Source organism: Pelodiscus sinensis, chromosome 3 (genome assembly GCF_052426305.1).
Source record: "Pelodiscus sinensis isolate ZL-2025 chromosome 3, ASM5242630v1, whole genome shotgun sequence".
Taxonomy (NCBI): Eukaryota; Metazoa; Chordata; order Testudines; family Trionychidae; genus Pelodiscus; species Pelodiscus sinensis.
In genome coordinates this window covers 59,877,414-59,894,431 of record NC_143054.1, presented here as the reverse complement: position 1 = coordinate 59,894,431, position 17,018 = coordinate 59,877,414, and the positions used below count along the sequence as shown (strand labels likewise).

At 41.8% G+C, this 17,018-nt stretch overlaps 1 protein-coding gene across 7 annotated transcripts in view; it reads left to right on the top strand.

The window, feature by feature from the left end:
* MYO6 (myosin VI) overlaps positions 1 to 17,018 on the top strand; it is a 163,085-nt gene that overhangs the window by 19,688 nt on the left and 126,379 nt on the right. The gene's annotated exons all lie outside the window — the stretch shown is intronic.

Below are 17,018 nucleotides of genomic sequence, written 5' to 3'. Positions count from 1 at the left end.
TGACATCCTAATTGGTCAAATCCATCTTCATGCAAACATTCAGGCTAGGGATGTGGGGGGTGCACGAGTCTGGCTTGGGATGTATGAGGGGATCAGGGCAGGGGGTTTGGGTGTATGATGGGCTCAGGGCAGGGGGTTTGCGGGAGGTGCAGGCATGTTAAGATGCTGTGGTCAGATGGGGGTTGAGCTCCAATTGGTTTCAACATTGTCTGTCTTTATGGAAGAGGTGGGGAACCTTTTTTGGTTAGGGGCCACTGTCCCACAAAAAATCAGCCGGGGACCATACAAGTGAGAGACACCGTCCCAACCCTCTAAAACTCTCCAACCCTCACTGATATGGCTCCCAACTGAGACACCTCACTCCCCGGCACTCCAGTCCCATGCAGGGGGAAGGGTAGGGAGAACTGAGGTTCAAGGCCTCACACCGGATTAATTCTTCTGGGGTTTCAGGGTTAGTAGATTTTGTGGGCCCTCCAAAGCTCTGGGATGGGGCCAGGCCAAAAATGAGGGGTCTAGTGTGTGGGACAGAGCTGCCAGTGAGTGAGACAGGGATGAGGGTCCAGGATCTGGGTGGTAGGTAGAGTGCAGGAGCAGGGTGCTGGTGGATGTCTGGCCAGGGGCAGGAGACAAGAGCAAGGATGAGGGTGGGTGTCTGGCCAGGGGGCAAGAGCAGGCTGGGGGCACTGGTGTGTGCGGGGTCCAGGCCGCGCTTACTTGATGATGTATGTGCCTGTGCTGCTTTCAGACTCCCTCTTGCAGTCATGGCTTCCTGCTGCTTCATTGGCTGGATTCTGTCCAATGGAGCAGTGGTAGGATCCCCAGCCTTGGAGCCGGCCACAAGCAGAACTCGACCTTGAGGTGCTTCGATAGGATGGGCTCTAAGAGAGCTTCAACGGGCCCGCTCAGCCTTGCACACATTGCCTTGCAGCAGCCCCGGGAGCAACAACATCCTACTCCCATCACCTCCCCAAATCTCTCGAGCAGGAACTGCAGGCAGCTCTGGAAGAAGCGCATATTCCATTCCTTCAGGAAATCCAGCAACTCCTCGTCCCCAAAGCCTGGATCCTCTGCCGCCATTTTAGCTGCCCTCCCCACCCAGCTGCAGTACGCTCAATGTGTGTTGCTGTCACATTTGGTGCAGCCGGATGCACTCGCTTGTGCTCTTAGCATGTGTGTCATCCGAGACGAGATACTTCCTAGATTAAAAGAGTATTTTAAAATCTAGGAAACCTATGGGCTTTCTCCACCTTTCCCCTCTGCAGAAAGCTGGCATTGGCTCCAATCTTGCAGGGCGGCCTGAGGCTGGATTACCAGCACAGGCTCCCCATTGTTGATTGCGGGGGGCGGAGGGGGGGAGGGAAGCAAGGATGGGCTGAGCTCAAGCAAGGAGCCATAGGTTGCCAACCCCCAGGTTAAAGGGTGGGATGATTCTTAAGTCTTTTCTCTCGTACCTATTTAAATTCAGGCATTAGCTGCAAATGTCAATGCCTGCCTTATGTTTCTATCCCTATTTGGGGAGTAGGAACAGGAAGATGGAGATTTATTTATAGGGGTTGTAGGGGAACATATGTAATTGTATATGTAAATAGGCATGATGACATGTGGGGAGTAGAAGTACTAGTTTTCATCCAGACTTGTAGGTACAGTTATTTTCTTAGCAGCTTTTGAAATTCTGAAAACAAATTCTAATGTATCCCACCATGAAACCTGAAAGAGTGATAAGGGACTCTGCTTTATGGTAATTTAAAGCTTGGATAGAAAAACATAGCCATACTCCTTAAGGACCATTGAAAGGAAAAATGGTATTGTTGATTTGTATCCATTTATACTTCCAAACCCCTTTGCCCCCACCTCCTACAGGTTTGGAAATCAGTGGCTTGATCTGTGTGTATATAGTATTTCTTGATTAGTTCGTAGCGGTTTTAGTTCTGTCTAGCATGATGTTTGTTCTGAGTTAAGTTAGTCACAGCTAGCAGAATTGTAATTGCTTCATAACTGACTTTGGGGAGAATTGAGAATAATTTATAATTATCCACTTTCTTTTTAAAACAAGATTTTGATTGGTTATATAATCTATAAAGGAAAACCTTAAAAAACAATAGTCTAATAGCACCTTAAAGACTAACAAAACATGTAGATGGTATGAGCTTTCATGGGCAAAACCCACTTCTTCAAGCTCATGATACCATCTACATGTTTGTTAGTCTTTAAGTGCTGCTAGACTATTTGTGATTTTTAAAGTTTTTTCCTGTCACAGACTAATTCGGCTACCCCTCTGTCAGCCGACGGTCAGGGCAGTGTGTGTATGTGTATGTTACCGAGAAAAGGGTTTAACGTCCATGACTTTACTGCTAGGACCGGGGTCCCGTTGCAGAGGGCAGCCAACAGGCTGACAGATGCCCCGAGTTCATAGGAAGAGCCTATTACATCTCAGATTTCAGCTGCTAGGATACAGGATCCCTGCGCACCGGGCAGTCTAGGGAAGACTGAGAGATGCCCCAACTGATCTGTCACCTGGGAGTGACACGATCCAAAACGCCCAAGCTCTTCCTATACCTGACCCTTATGACCAGCTGAAGTTCTTTTAAATTGTGCTTGGTTCTGTTACAGCAACTGAAGGAGTCAGGTTAAAAACCTAAACAGTTACAGGTTTATTAAAAAAGACTTATAAAAGCATATGGTTACAATGGCTATTGCTCTATTTCTTAACTGCTAGCAAATACAGATCTTAAAAATGGTTACAAAGAAAATAAAGATAGAAAATAGAAATAATGGTACCAAGTGACAGCTTAATCTTTAAAGAGCTCTAAGTCTATGTGTACACTTAAGACAAAGGACCACATCCAGGTACAATTTTTACCGCCTTCTGTGCCTCTCAACTCCAGCGGGTCAAGCCAGGGCCAGTCCCTCAATTCCTAGGAAAGACGAATATGAGGTGGGCGTCCCTGTGGAAACTCGGGAGGTCAAACACCTAACCCGACCAGCAGATAGATGGTAGATTGACACTCCGAGTAAATGTGCTGCTGGACCCATCTTTATACCCCTGGGGGCCCGTATCCTCTTTCTTATCTTAAGATGCCAAATTGTACTGGTCCGTTTTGGTTGAATTAATCACAAAGCTAGCAAGAGAAGGAAGGCATCCTTGTTTAGTTCTCATTGAAAAAAATGTGGAATTAAAATTATTTATTGTAGTAATTAAATGTCAATAAATCACCGGTGTTGGATACTGCTGAGGAAAGTTCTTTAGTAACTTAAGAATGAAGTGACACTTCTGCTATCAAAAATGTGTTGCTGAATTGTTTGATAAATTACTATTCAGGAAGACTGGCAGTTCCCTCTGGTGCTGCGTGTCGCTAGTAGGGGGAGGAGACTTTGCACGCTTCCCGGTCCCCAGGTCTTGATTGGCTGGGGGGGGGGGGGGTAATGGTGGGGTGGCTATAGGCCAGACCCAGTCCAAGGACCCTATCTTGCCCACCCCTGCATTAAAGACACACCAAAGAGCTCACAGCCAAGAGCCCTTTCCGTGGCTGATATTTAAAGGGCTCCCGGAGGCTGCAAGGCAATATTTTAGCGACAGAGCCAAGAACTGCGAGCTCTTTAAATAGCAGGAATTGAAGGTGTCAGCCGACGGTCAGGGCTTCCTATATCTGTCCCTTTATGACCCGCTGAAGTTCTTTTAAATTGTGCTTGGTTCTATTACAGCAACTGAAGGAGTCAGGTTAAAACTTAAACAGTTACAGGTTTATTTGAGGAAGCTTATAAATCATATGGTTGCAATGGCTATTGTTCTATTTCTTAACTGCTAGCAAAATATAGATCTTAAAAATGGTTACAAAGAAGATAAAGATAGAAAAATAGAAATAATGGTACCAAGTAACAGCTTACTCTTTCTATGTGTACACTTAAGACAGAGGACCACATCCAGGTACAATTTTTACCCCCTTCTGTGCCTCTCGACTCCAGCATGTCAGGCCAGGGCCGGTCCCTCAATTCCTAGGAAAGACGAAAATACGAGGTGGGCGTCCCCATAGAACCTCGGGAGGTCAAATACCTAACCCGACCAGCAGGTAGAGGGTAGAATGACACTCAAAGTGAGTGTGTGCTGGGCCCATCTTTTATACTCATGGGGTCACGTATTTCTCTTTCTTGTCTGTCATGCCAAATGGGGCTGGTCTGTCTTTTGTGAGACCAGTTCTTACAAGAGAGTTGTGAACTTAATTTACACTTGTAAGAGAGATAACTAAATTGGAATTACTGGGGATTCTTTTCTCAGTGGGAAATTCCTCTCCCAGGGACTGTGTGTGTTCGAATCAACATAGGTGCCAGCCTGACACTTCTTGCAGCCTCGAGCTTAGCTTATTTCCTTAATCGTTACTCAGAGTCAGCGAAACTTGCATATCCTGGTCAAAGCAGATCAAAGCTTAATGGCTATGCTGATCTTCTTATTGTTCCTTCTCTGCTCTGTATACAGACATCTCAGAGGGCAAGCAAGATTGTTTGAGATGTGGGGGGGGGGGGGCTGTCTGGCTACTGAAGGGGCTTGTGCTTTCCTGGCCACTGACAGGTAACACATTAGTGGTGGGGCCCGGAGCTGTGAGCCCTCTCAGTTGTTACTATTTAGAGGGCTTGCACCTGCCGGGCAACTGCTACTGCAAGTGTGAGACCTTTAAATATCAGCAATTAAAAAGTCTTGCAGCTCCTCAGAGGCTCCCAGGCAACACATTAGCGGTGGAGCTGGGAGCTGCCACGGGCTGGATTTGGCCAGGTGACAGCATCTTGCCCAGCCCTGTTATAGGGAGAAAGAGAGCTCAGTTCTTCTGCCAGGAAGTTATAAACCTCTAGGAAAAGAATGGTAGCTGGAATGGAACTTGACGTACTTTGGGGTTATGCATGCAGGGAGAAAGGGGGTTTTGAAAAAGTTGCTGCCAGTAACATAGTGTCCATTGCTGAATTCTGTCATCTCATCATCGAGATAGTACACAGCCTTTGGGGTTTTCTGGACTCTGTTGTTAATGCCCATGACTACAGTTGGTAAAAATGCCTTAGAATACTGCACAGTCATCTGCAGATAGACCATGAGACTCCAGTTTGGCTCCATGCATTTATGATCTCTAGGCTTGATTCTTACAGTTTGTTCTATTTCAAAATAGCTCTGTTGAGTACTGAATGTTGCAGTTCACCTACCAAAATACATGGGCTATGAAAAGTACATTGTTCTGGTGCTTTGATCTCTGCCTAAGCTTGTCCCTGGAATGTAGAATCACATTCAAGGTTTGGCCCTGATACACTAAGATCACTGTGATGTTTGCCCAGTTTATCAGAAACTAATTTGTTTCCTAGGCCCATGAATGCCTGTGATAGTTATGTCTCACTAGAAAAATCTCAAGAATAACGTGGCTGAATGAACGACATGAAGCTTTCGTAGCAGCTGCCCACAACCACGATTTAACTTGCTTCTAGCAAACATTGAAGTGACCACAAAACCCACTTCCTTCCGAACATGCAAAACTGATGTGTTTGATTTGATGTCTCCACAACAACTATAATTTTAAAATTCCCATCTAGCCTAAGGAAGAGAGAGCTTAAATTATATTTAAAACAAAAATTATGAAAGAAGAAAATTGGAAGGTTTATGGATCTTGATTACAAACTAAATAAAATAGAAACTTAATATTCGTGGGGTGAGAGGTAAAGATTATTCTCTTTAAAAATTGAAAATAAAATAAATAAGAGTAGGAGATCTGGTGAGATTTTCCTTGTAAAGTGGATAGTAGTAGGATGCTGTAAGAGTCTGTACTAGGGATGTTGAAATGCGGTTTATTCAGGTGAATGTGTGACTGCTGAAAATCTTTTAACTGGCTCCCTACATGCACTAGCTGCTGCTTGCCCCTCTCTTCCCTCCTCACCCCAGTGCTGTTGCCTCTAATACAGAGGCATCAGCATGGGATGGGGGTGGGAGGTGACCTGTGTGTAACCGTGCACATTAACCAATGAGCCAATGCTGTATCGGAAGCAGCAGCATGGGGAGACTCCCTGGGAGCTGGCATCCACCCTGTGTGTAACTGCTGATTTTTTTCCCAGCAGTTACACAGTTACTTAATTACATGCATTGTAACAACCTTACAGTGAACAAATTTGGACTCGAACTCAGAAGGTTTCTAACAACTACGGAGGTAATGTCTAGAACAGCCTTCCAATAGGAGTGATGGGAGGCAAACAACTCCAATTATTTTTGAGCAAGAACTGGACAAATGTCAGCATGTGACTGTAAGATGGGATGGCTTGTGATGATACAGGCCCTGGCCCAGCAGTCCTGGTGCTCACTTCCCATGTTTGTCTTAGGATTTTAAGCTTCAGGGCTTTAGCTGGCCACCTGCAAGCGGTCAGGAAGGTATTTCCCCCCCACATGTATTCTGGGGTTTTAAAAAAATCTCCTTTGTCTGGAGCATTAGGGATGGCCTGGTTGGAGATAGAACATTGGATGAGGTAGGTCAGGGCTCTGAAATAGGATAAACATTATCTTTCCAAAGTGCTTGATTCATGCTCACATTCTTGATTAGGAAAAAAAATTTCCCCTGAGGTCAGATTGGCAAGACCTTTTTTCACCTTCTTCTCTAATGTGTGGGTACAGATTACTAGCCAGGACTTTCTGACTCTCTCACTTAATCATTTCCTTGCTGTTGCAGGGGCCTTTCTGCCACTGATGAACTTTGGTCTCTCCTGTTCTCTTCCTGTAACACATAATAGTCTAGTCTTCTACAGGTTCTAATACTTTGGACTCATTTTAGTTGTTCGATTTGCTATGGGTGGTGAGGTGGGCAATAGAAGGTCAAATTAGATAAACAGGTGATCCCTTGTGTGACTTTGAGCTTGTCGTCTCCAAGTCTCTGCCCAAGCTCCCTGGTGGGCTTGGACTCAGGTCGCTTGCTGGAGCCCATGCTGCATGTTTCCAGTAATAGCCCACAGTTCACTCTTCATTACTGTGCTGGAGCAAACTAGATTAGAGCTAGTTTGGGAATGTCTACACATGTACCATCAACATTTGATTTCATTGTCAACATGCCCTGAGTGGCTTCTGGTGAAGGGATAGATTTCTTCCTTACCCCCAGATGATCATTCCCTTCCTGCAACAGAATAATTCATATGTGCTGCTAGCCAGGGAAAGTGTAATTCTAGTCATTAGTGACTGGATTTGTCATGTATTAATATATTCTTACACTAGTCACCAGAAAGCGCTTGGTAGGCACTCATGTAATGTGTTGATGTGTGTGGTTATCCAGTGTGAAGAGGCTTGATTGAAAGGAGGCTGGCTGTACTGCAGCTTCTTTCACAAAGCAGTTCAATGGTGCAGCATACATAAGTAGATTTTATGGAAACTCTCTTTTACTCTTTTTCTTATGACTAACAAATCAGTTGAGCAAAGGTGAGTTATTGCCTTTTGGTGAAGTTGAAATTCCTAATGATAAAATGTAAATTGCAGCTTAGAGCTAATACACCAGGTAGTCTATATTTTCTTTTTAAAGATACAAATAAATTCTAGCAGGCTTTGAGTGCTAAGAATCAATGTCAGTCCTATTGATGACAATGTGAGTCTTGTTACAGGCTTCATTTTATTCATTTATATTTATAGAGATGCTTAAAAAGATGTCCCCTGTACCTATATATGCTCTAGGCCAGTGGTCTCCAACCTTTTTTAACCACAAAATCACTTTTTCAGTGTAAATGCCATGTAAGATCTACCTCAAACCCAAATACCCTTGCCCCACTTCCTTCCCGCCCCTTCTTTGAGGCCGTGCCGCCACTCCATTCCTTCTCTGAGACCTCACCCTGCTCATTCCATTCCTCTTCCTCTCTGAACCTCATTTGCTTTAACCAGACTGGGGTAGGGAGTTGTGGTGCAGGCTCTGTTCTTCAGCCAAGGGGTTTGGAGTGTCAGAGGGGCTCCGGGTTTAGCCCAGGGTGTGAGGGATTGGGGTGCAAGCTTTGGGAAGGAGTTTGGATGCAGGGGGACTCATGTCTGGGGAAGGTGGTTGGATGCAGGAGGAGGTTCATGCCTGGGACACAAGCTCAGGAAACAGGTTCTGGCTAGGCACCATTTAACTGAGATGGCTTCCTGGTGGTGGAGCACTGAGATTAAGAAGGCAGGCTTGTCCTGGCCTTGCACCACTCCTGAAAGCAGCTGGCATGTACAACAGTGGCTCCATGGCTCCATGTACTCCTCCCCATCTACAGGCACTGAGCCCACAGCTTCTACTAGGGTTGCCAGGTGTCTCGTTTTGAACTGGACAGTCCAATATTTTAGCTTGCTGTTCAGGAAACAAATTGAGAAAATAGAAATGTCCGGTATTTTCTAAATAAGATGTAATGTAGTTTGTGATGTGAAGTCAAGTGTATCGGGTATTTTTGTTTAAACCATCTGGCAACCCTAGCTTCTACTGGCCATGGTTCCCCATCAGTGATCAATGGGAGCTACAGGAGCGGTGTGTGCAGGCAAGGACAGCATGTGGAAACCCCCTGCTCTGCCTTTCTCAGGGGCTGCAGGGACATGCCAGACTCTTCCAGGAGCAGCAATTATCGTGGAGATAATTAATCCAGATGGAATGGGTTAGGCATTTTAGAACTCACTGCTCAAATAATTAAATTTAAGCATAAGAGCAAAATGAAAATCATGAAATGCACGGACTGGTCAAAACCCAAACATAACACACTTTGCAATCAGTAAAAGTTGTAACAACCATCCCCCACACATGTGCTGCGTCAGGAGATGATAGTGACAGATAGTGTGTTTGTGTACTGACAGACACACACACACACCGGGTATGTCTAGACTACATCCCTCTGTTGGCAGAAGGGTATAAATTAGACATACCGAAATTGCAAATGAAGCGGGGATTTAAATATCTTGCACTTCATTTGAATAAAATGGCCACCGCTTTTTGCCGCTGTGGCATTTTGCCAGCAAAAAGCGGCAGTCTAGAGGGGATCGGTTGACAAAGCCTTTGTCGACCGATCCCTTATGCCTCGTAAAACGAGGTTTACAGGATCAGTTGACAAAGGCTTTCTTTGTCGACCGATCCCCCTCAAGACTGCTGTTTTTTGCAGTCAAAATAGCACGTCAGCAAAAAGCGGTGGCCATTTTTATTCAAATTAAGCATGGGATATTTAAATCCCTGCTTCATTTGCAATTTCGGTATGTCTAATTTACATCCCTCTGCCGACAGAGGGATGTAGTCTAGACATATCCACAGCATATGAGAGTAACAGATTTGCATTGCTAAGATCCCCTTCTCTGTGTGGAGATAGGGTACAGAAGTGGGGGCAGGAAGGACATCCTGACATCAGTGCTCCCCCTCTTCTCCCTCTCACACCTTGTACAGCAAGCAGGAAGCTCCCAAGGGGGCAGCTCCAAGGTAGAGGGTAGGAACAGCTGACAGTAGGCGGGGGGGGGGGGGGCACCTGATGTGCCAGTGCTTGCTAGCTTCCTGGCCAAATCAGACAGGATCACCTGTCAGAGGCGCCAAGATCTACCGGTAGATCCCGATCCACTAGTTGGTGACCACTGCAAAATACATGACAAATAATATATTCTGTTAATTCTCATCCTCCTTACTTTCAATGCCAGGTAGGAGGAGGGGAAGATGAGATTTACAGTGAAACTGTGGCCATTCCAGGCAAATTGAACCAAAATTTGCTTCAGATGGAGTGGTATTGTTTAAGGCTCTAAACAAATCCATCCTGGCCAGTGTTGCACAGACTTCATTTCGTATGGCACTCTGGTTTCTTTCATGCTGTTCTCTGCAGCCTGCTTGTTTACTTCTCTCGCATTCGTTTTTGTGATTCTGTCTGCTCTGTCCCTATGAATGTAGTGCCTTTCTTTTACCAATTTGCCAAGTAAGCATCCTTTGCTCCATTCAGATCTCTAACTTGCTTCTTCTATAATGATAAAAAAAAGAAGGTTTTTGTTTTTATTATTAAATTAAAAAACCCTGTCCAAGCTGTTCCATCTTTTGGGTTTCCATGTGCATTGCTGTCACCTTTTTTAAAACCATGTCAGACTTTCTTTGGCCTGATTGGTTTTATTTTTCTAGTTGTATAATGACAAGGACCCCAGGAATTAAGAAAGAACATTTAAAGTTACTCTGCCAACCTGAAATCTATCCCATTGAACCTCTTGTGATTTTTTTTGTATTTTATAAACATTTACCCAGTATCCTATTTTGTCGTACGAAAGATTTCTACAAATAAAAGTAGAAACTGACTATTCAAGAAAACGAATGAAACTGTGTGTTTGAAAAATCAAGTTTACTTTACACACACATACATACATGCTTGGAAATTCAAAGTACAGTACACTAATGAGGTCCAGTTTTTGGTTCTGAGGAAACAATGCTCAAATGTTTGTGCAGACAAACTTATACAATGAAGCTAAGTGTTTTTGGCGCTGAAAAGGTTTTGGCTCATTGGAAATTGTGGAGGATGCATACAGTAAATGGAACTTAATAGCCAAAGAAATAACACAAGGTATACTGTTGTGAATGCATTAATAATTATGTTTAGTTCAATGAAACCTTCCATTTTAATTTATCTGAAGCTGCTACAGAATTTCTTGTCATCTGCAATGGAGTGCTGATTGTTGTCATGGAATCTTGCTTGCTGCAGAGAACACAGGCTTTAGTCCTTGGCTGAATATAGAACTAGGAAGGAAAAATGCCATTTAAGTGCCATTAAACAACTTATTTGCTCCATTCTTTGCTGTTATAGAGATTAGCAATATCTTTCCAAAAGTACTGTAGCATGCTAATTCAAGTGAATTGTTTTTTGCTATCCAGCATACACACAAGGAAGAATATTTATATGCACATAAATACACACCTGCTTATTTGTGTCATTGTGATGGGATACTATTTGTTCTTCAGTGAAACCAGACCAGTTTTATTTTTCAGTTGGCTTAATTAGTTAATTTAGCAATCAGTCTAGTGCCTTGATGCAGTAAGCTGATAGTTCACAGATCGTTTCTCACATGAGTGTTTATCTCAGACCTCTAAAAGCCATGTTAGAAACTGCAACATATAATGTTGCAGTTTGTAGAACTTTCACCATGTGCTAGGGTTCATTTGAATAGTGCGCTTTGGTGAGGGAATGTAGGAAATCAGAAGTGAATTTAAAAATGGTTACCTTTTAATTTTTAAACTCAGTTTTAATCCAGTATGCATAAGTGGTAGAATGATGTAATAACTAAAGCTCAGCAAATTGGTGGCTATATCTGTATATCTGCAGGCCATGTTTTTGGGTCACGGATTGGATGCAGATACACATTTGTATCCACACGGGACTCTAGTAGTAACGTACAGCTATATGGAGGCTTTCACTTAAGGGACTTCTTAGCACTTTACAAATTCAGCATGTTGCATATCTAGTTTTTAAAGATCAAAAACACTGGAACCATGTTGGAGAGAGGAAAAAATAGAGCTGATAAAACTGCTTTTTACTTGACTTTTTAATATGACAGGAATGCTTGCATTTTTTTGCCATGCTAGGCTAGGGCCCTGGGATTCTGAATTTTTTTTTGCCTCTCAATTGTCTTATTGCAGGTTATCCACATTTAGTAAGAATCAGTTTTAGATGCTATCACTGATGTGCAAGGTGAAGTATTTCTTGTGTGCTTATTCTTTTGTCTTCTGTGTACAGTAACTCCTTGCTTACCACCGTGAAAAATGGTACTTTGAACAAAATGATGTTGAGCAAATTCAATTGGCCCATAAGAATTAATGTAAATAGGGAGTGTGTTTTGCCCAGGGAATCTCATGATACTATATATATACATTATATATTTGTTAGTCTCTATGGTGCCACAGGACTACTTGGTTTTGTGTTTTTTTTATAGTTACAGACTAACATGGCTACCCCTCCTTGAGACTTTAAATAGGGAAGGTTAAGCTTCAGGGAAGTTTTCTTTTCAGCAGGCAAAAGACTGTGCATATGTATACAGTATATGGTTTTTAAACAATTGAAAACTGCGCACAGCAATGATGATGGTGAAGCTTGGTTGAGGTTGTGGAGTCAGAAAGTGAAATATTTCCCAGGGAATATTTTGCTACTAAATGCTACAGGTACCCTTTTGTGCACTCAAGGATTAACAGGTGGTTGTTAATGTAGCCTCATATTCTACAAGCCAGCATGGGCTGAGGCAGGAGCGAGAAAACACAATAGATCTGCTTTGTGGAGATGGGATATGGAGTGGGGTGCTCAGTCGGGGAGCAGAACATCCTGACATCAGCATCCCTCTCCCTCGTCTTCCATGCCCTCGCCAGCAGCAAGCAGGAGGCTCCGGGAAGCAGCGTTAAGGCAGAGGGCCAGGAGCAGCGTGACAATGGGGGGAGGGGCAGCACAACTGATCTTGGCAGCTGCCCAGCTGCATACAGTACTTTACAGAGAACTTGGTGGAGCTAATGGAGGAAGGCTGCCTGCCCATCCTGGTACCAAGTCCCCATGAAGACAGGCTGCTTTTCCAGAAAGTCTTGTAAGCAGTGGACAAATCAGGAGGCCAAATGACATAAGGGAGCATGACACAACTTTAAATGAGCATGTGCTCTAATAGATAAGCAATGTAACAATGAAACAAAGTAAACCAGGACAGTGTTAAATGAGGAATTACTGTATTATTTTTAAGCAAACAGCACTCACTGTTTTGTCACATGAGTTGGTTTTCAGTCACCAGAAAAAAATTAAGGTTATCGTATATAAAAGTATGTATAAAAATCTTTGCCTACTGCTAAAATATAGCTACTTCTGTTAACACCTATACAGCAATTTAGGGCAGGAAGTGAAGAATTCTGTTCTTAGTAGACCTACCAGCCACGGTCAATGTAGTGGAAAAATGAGGGGAGAATTTTAAATATTATTTAAGTTAATCAAAACTGTTAGATAAGGAGTTGGATTCCATTTGGAGTTCAGAATGCACTGTTGGTAAAGGAGTTGTTTCACTTGGGGAAGGGGAGCAATTGGTAGAATTGCTGCTGGATGTGTGTATTATCTAATTTTAATATAAATCTTAGAAACAGAATTTGGCACTTAATGAAAGGACATGTTAGCACTCAGTTCTGTAATGTGTTTTAACTGAAAAAACACAAAGGAACAATCAACTTGCATTATTTTTCGAAACCCAACACAAACAACTTTTATCAACAGCACTATTTTGAAATGGTATGTCTCTAAATACAAAAATGAAAAAATAGTTACTTTTTTGCTCACTTGTTCGTTGAGAAAGATCTTTTGGGTGTGCTTGAGAGCAACACTACCAATCTTCTCAGGGCCTATCTTTCATCTTCCCTTTCCTTTGTGCACAGTTTCAGTTTTGCTGCTGCTATCACAGTGTACTAGCAGGGCTTTTATGACTTTTCTGCTTATAATACAGATTGTATTTCAATATTTTATATTTTAAATTGCTTTATGAGGTTTTCTTAATGACATGTGCCAAGTAATGGAGAAGTACGGAGTCAGAGTTGAGATACTAATAGAGATAGGCATATTACTGTTGCCCAAGATGGCTAGATTAGCACAAGAATTAGTATCTGAAGATTTCTAGATAATGCATTTTAGTTATTAAAAATGTCCATCTGTCTGGTCAGATTACAGGTCTAAAATACTTGTACATTAGGTTTTTATTCTTTATTAGTGTAACTATGTTCATGAAGTGTGTTTCTGTGTTCACAGAATACTTGAATAATAATTTGCCAGGAAGCTGTGAAATAGATTGCAGAGTGTATGAAAAGGTACAAGCCTGAATAAACAAAGTCAAACCTGATTTAAGTGATTGGGTTTCAAATTTAAGTACAGACAGTCTACTGTAGAGAAGCCTGATTGTATGATACAGAAACTAGTAGGAGGACCTTATGGTAAGAGATACTATGTTAACTTTCAGGCTCCATTTTTGTAGTGCTACATGGTTACATCTGGAATACTGGCAGTATTTCTTATGAAACAAGATTTTCCTCTGTTTTAATGGTTGTTTGACATATCACTTAAGCACTAACGTGAGCAAGCATTATAAAGGAAAATTATAGGCTTATGTAAAAGAATGTCTGCTTATGCCTATAAATAAACATAAATGTTTAGCAGCTACACCCTAACAATTGGACTTTGAGGTCAGGACTGGCTCACAGTGTTTAAAGATCTATAGAACTGTGGTATATATCTGATCAAATTTGCAGAAGTTAAAAAAAAAAAAAACAAAGTTGGCCAGCAGCCAAGTTTGAGTGAATACAGATGTTGTTCTAAGGGATTTACTGTATGTTGCTGACAACACATGACCAGGATAATCGGGTGTTGTGGACTTTATGGAATGTGGCTGATGGTTTCAAGTAAACATAGACCAAACTTGACTGTAGAACATAAACTTTTCTATAGCTGGAGAGCTGCTGAAGTGTTACACTCCGAACATGAGAGAAAATGGAATTAGAGGCTCCTGTTAGATTAATACAGTTTTTACAATATATGTCCAAATAACTTCATTTTGTATCTTAAGTCTAGATCCATATACCATAAACCCACATGTACACTATCATTGTTTCTAGGTAATTGCACATATTTCCACCCCATGGTTAATTCCATGAATGCCTAGTTAGGTCTCTGTCACCTGTATGACCCTTGTCCCACTTCCTTGAGACAGTTTGTGTTAAGGTATGATGCTATGTGATATCCCCAACAAGGCAGTCTGTGTAAAGATCAGTCCCTGTGCAGTGCTTTCTCCCTCTAAAGGCTACGAACCGTGTATCGCTACCAGTTATGAGTTGCCACATGACTCTTTCTAAGCAAGCACATACATTATGAAAGTCAAAGCATTATAGAGAAAACACACAAAAATCCTAATAAAGACGTTTAAACACACACTAAAAACAACAGAAGTCATCCTTCAGTCTTATGGGGTGCTAGTAAGCCAGTTTTCTAACCATTCTGAAGGGGTCCTGACTCTTTGCTGCACCCTAAAGAAGACCCTGAGTCAGTTCAAGCTAATCCTGTTGTGCCAAAAACCTTTTCTTTTTCTTAGTCTCTGGAAAATCCAGATTGGACCAGAATATATAAACCTCTGAAGGGAGTGGTGCCTTTCTGGAGGTCTTGGTGATTCACCTTAATTATCGTCAATTATTTTTAGTTCCTGGAGGACTTGTTGTAAACCTCCCCCATATATGAAAAATCATACATAGACTATTTGTAGATTTAATACAATAGCCCATCAAAGCTACTGCAAGGGATTTCAATATCTGTCGTGTACACGTTCTAAGGTTATATAGGTGTTAGGTTGTGAGTAATCTTCATGATTTCCCAGAGTTCAGAAATATTTTTATAAAAACGTTGTTTTAATATTTAATAATTTCCAATGAGAAACTATTCATTATAAAGTGCAATTCTGCTTTGTGAAAAGGTTATGTATAAATGATATCACCTTACTTAATAAATGTTTGCTGTGTATATTCAGTCATGCCTGCTTGCATTAGTAGTATGTATATATATTTTTTAAAGCCACTGCTTTCATTACTGCCAGCCATGGAGAATCAGCACAGTAGTGGGAGAATTGACATTTTTTTTCTAGCTTTGATGACATTGTCTTTAAATTATGTTTCATTGTTCCTCTGCACTTTCAGTAAAGATGAGTTGCATCAGATTATACCTGAAAGAAAAACTTTGAATTGCAGAAACTTTATTAGAATCCCAAAAGGACAGAGGACTGGATCCTGGATTAAGTTTGCAGGTCAGGCAATTGATATCAAATATTTAGGAGAATATTATTTATTTTTTACATGTTTACTGAGCAGATTTAATGTGGTATAAATGAGGAATGTTAACAATAGCTGGGAAAAGAGCAGCTGGGAATAGCCTTAGTATTTTGGAGAAAAACAAAAACATGAAAGTGACTAAATGTGTCAGTCACCAACCACTTCGCTCATTTTGTATGCTGCACTTCCTCCATCCTATTTCATTTGTTCTTTGTCTTCAGATGTATGCTGAGGGATCTGTCTTCCTGTGTGTCGTCTTTGCCCAACACATTTTGGGCACTACTGTAATAGTACAAATGTAGTAATCCTAGATGCACAATTGTGCAATACATCCTCCAGTGGCAGTGGAGTCTTGAGGAATGGCTATTGTGCTATAATTAGGTGCAACTTTCTATATAATGGTGACACTTTGAAATGATATACAAATGTATTTCTAATACTGAGTGTAAATAAAACTAAAGAATTAATAATATGTTTACAGTTTGTCAGTGGTTGAATGCAGGGGTGAAAGTAACTTAACATTTCTTACAGGTACTGTCCTATTGGAACCCTGGTCCCTGCCAGCTCTTTAAATAGATCCCTGTCAACATCTGCTGCAGCTCAACCAACTCTTGTCAAGCGCTGTGCACCAGGGCTCACCCACTTATTTTCACCCATGATTGAATGCTTATAAGATGTTAAGGTTTTTTTGCAGTTATTAAGCTAATTGACTTTTAGGGCTAAATAATGTTTGCATAAACATTCTTTGGGATCGTGCCACTAGCGCTTGGGAAAGGACCTCCTATACATAAGTTGCTTCCTTTTTGTACATAACACAGTCATCCACAACTGCTTCTAAATATTACAAGAAGAGTTGTTTAACTGAATTTTAATAGGTAATTGTCTAACTGCTGAAAATCTCAGTGGTTACACGCTGCGGGCTCTGCAGTATAAAGCTTTAATGAGCGTATTGGTTAAATGATTAGTTGGTTATACTCTAACATCCCTAATTACAAGTATTGAAGTTCCCCTAGTGCAGTGGTTTTGAACACTTCTCCATTTGTGGACCCGTAACAAATTTCAGATGGAGGTACAGACCCCTTTGGAAATCATAGATGTAGCTTGCGGATCCCCAGTTGAAAACTATTGCTCTAGCTCAAGAAGGTGAGAGAAGATTATTCTTCTATTTAAGGAGTACTTTCATACCATTAGCGGGTGGATTTTGTTTTTGTTTTTGTGTATTTATTTGAGGTCTGTTGCCAGTTT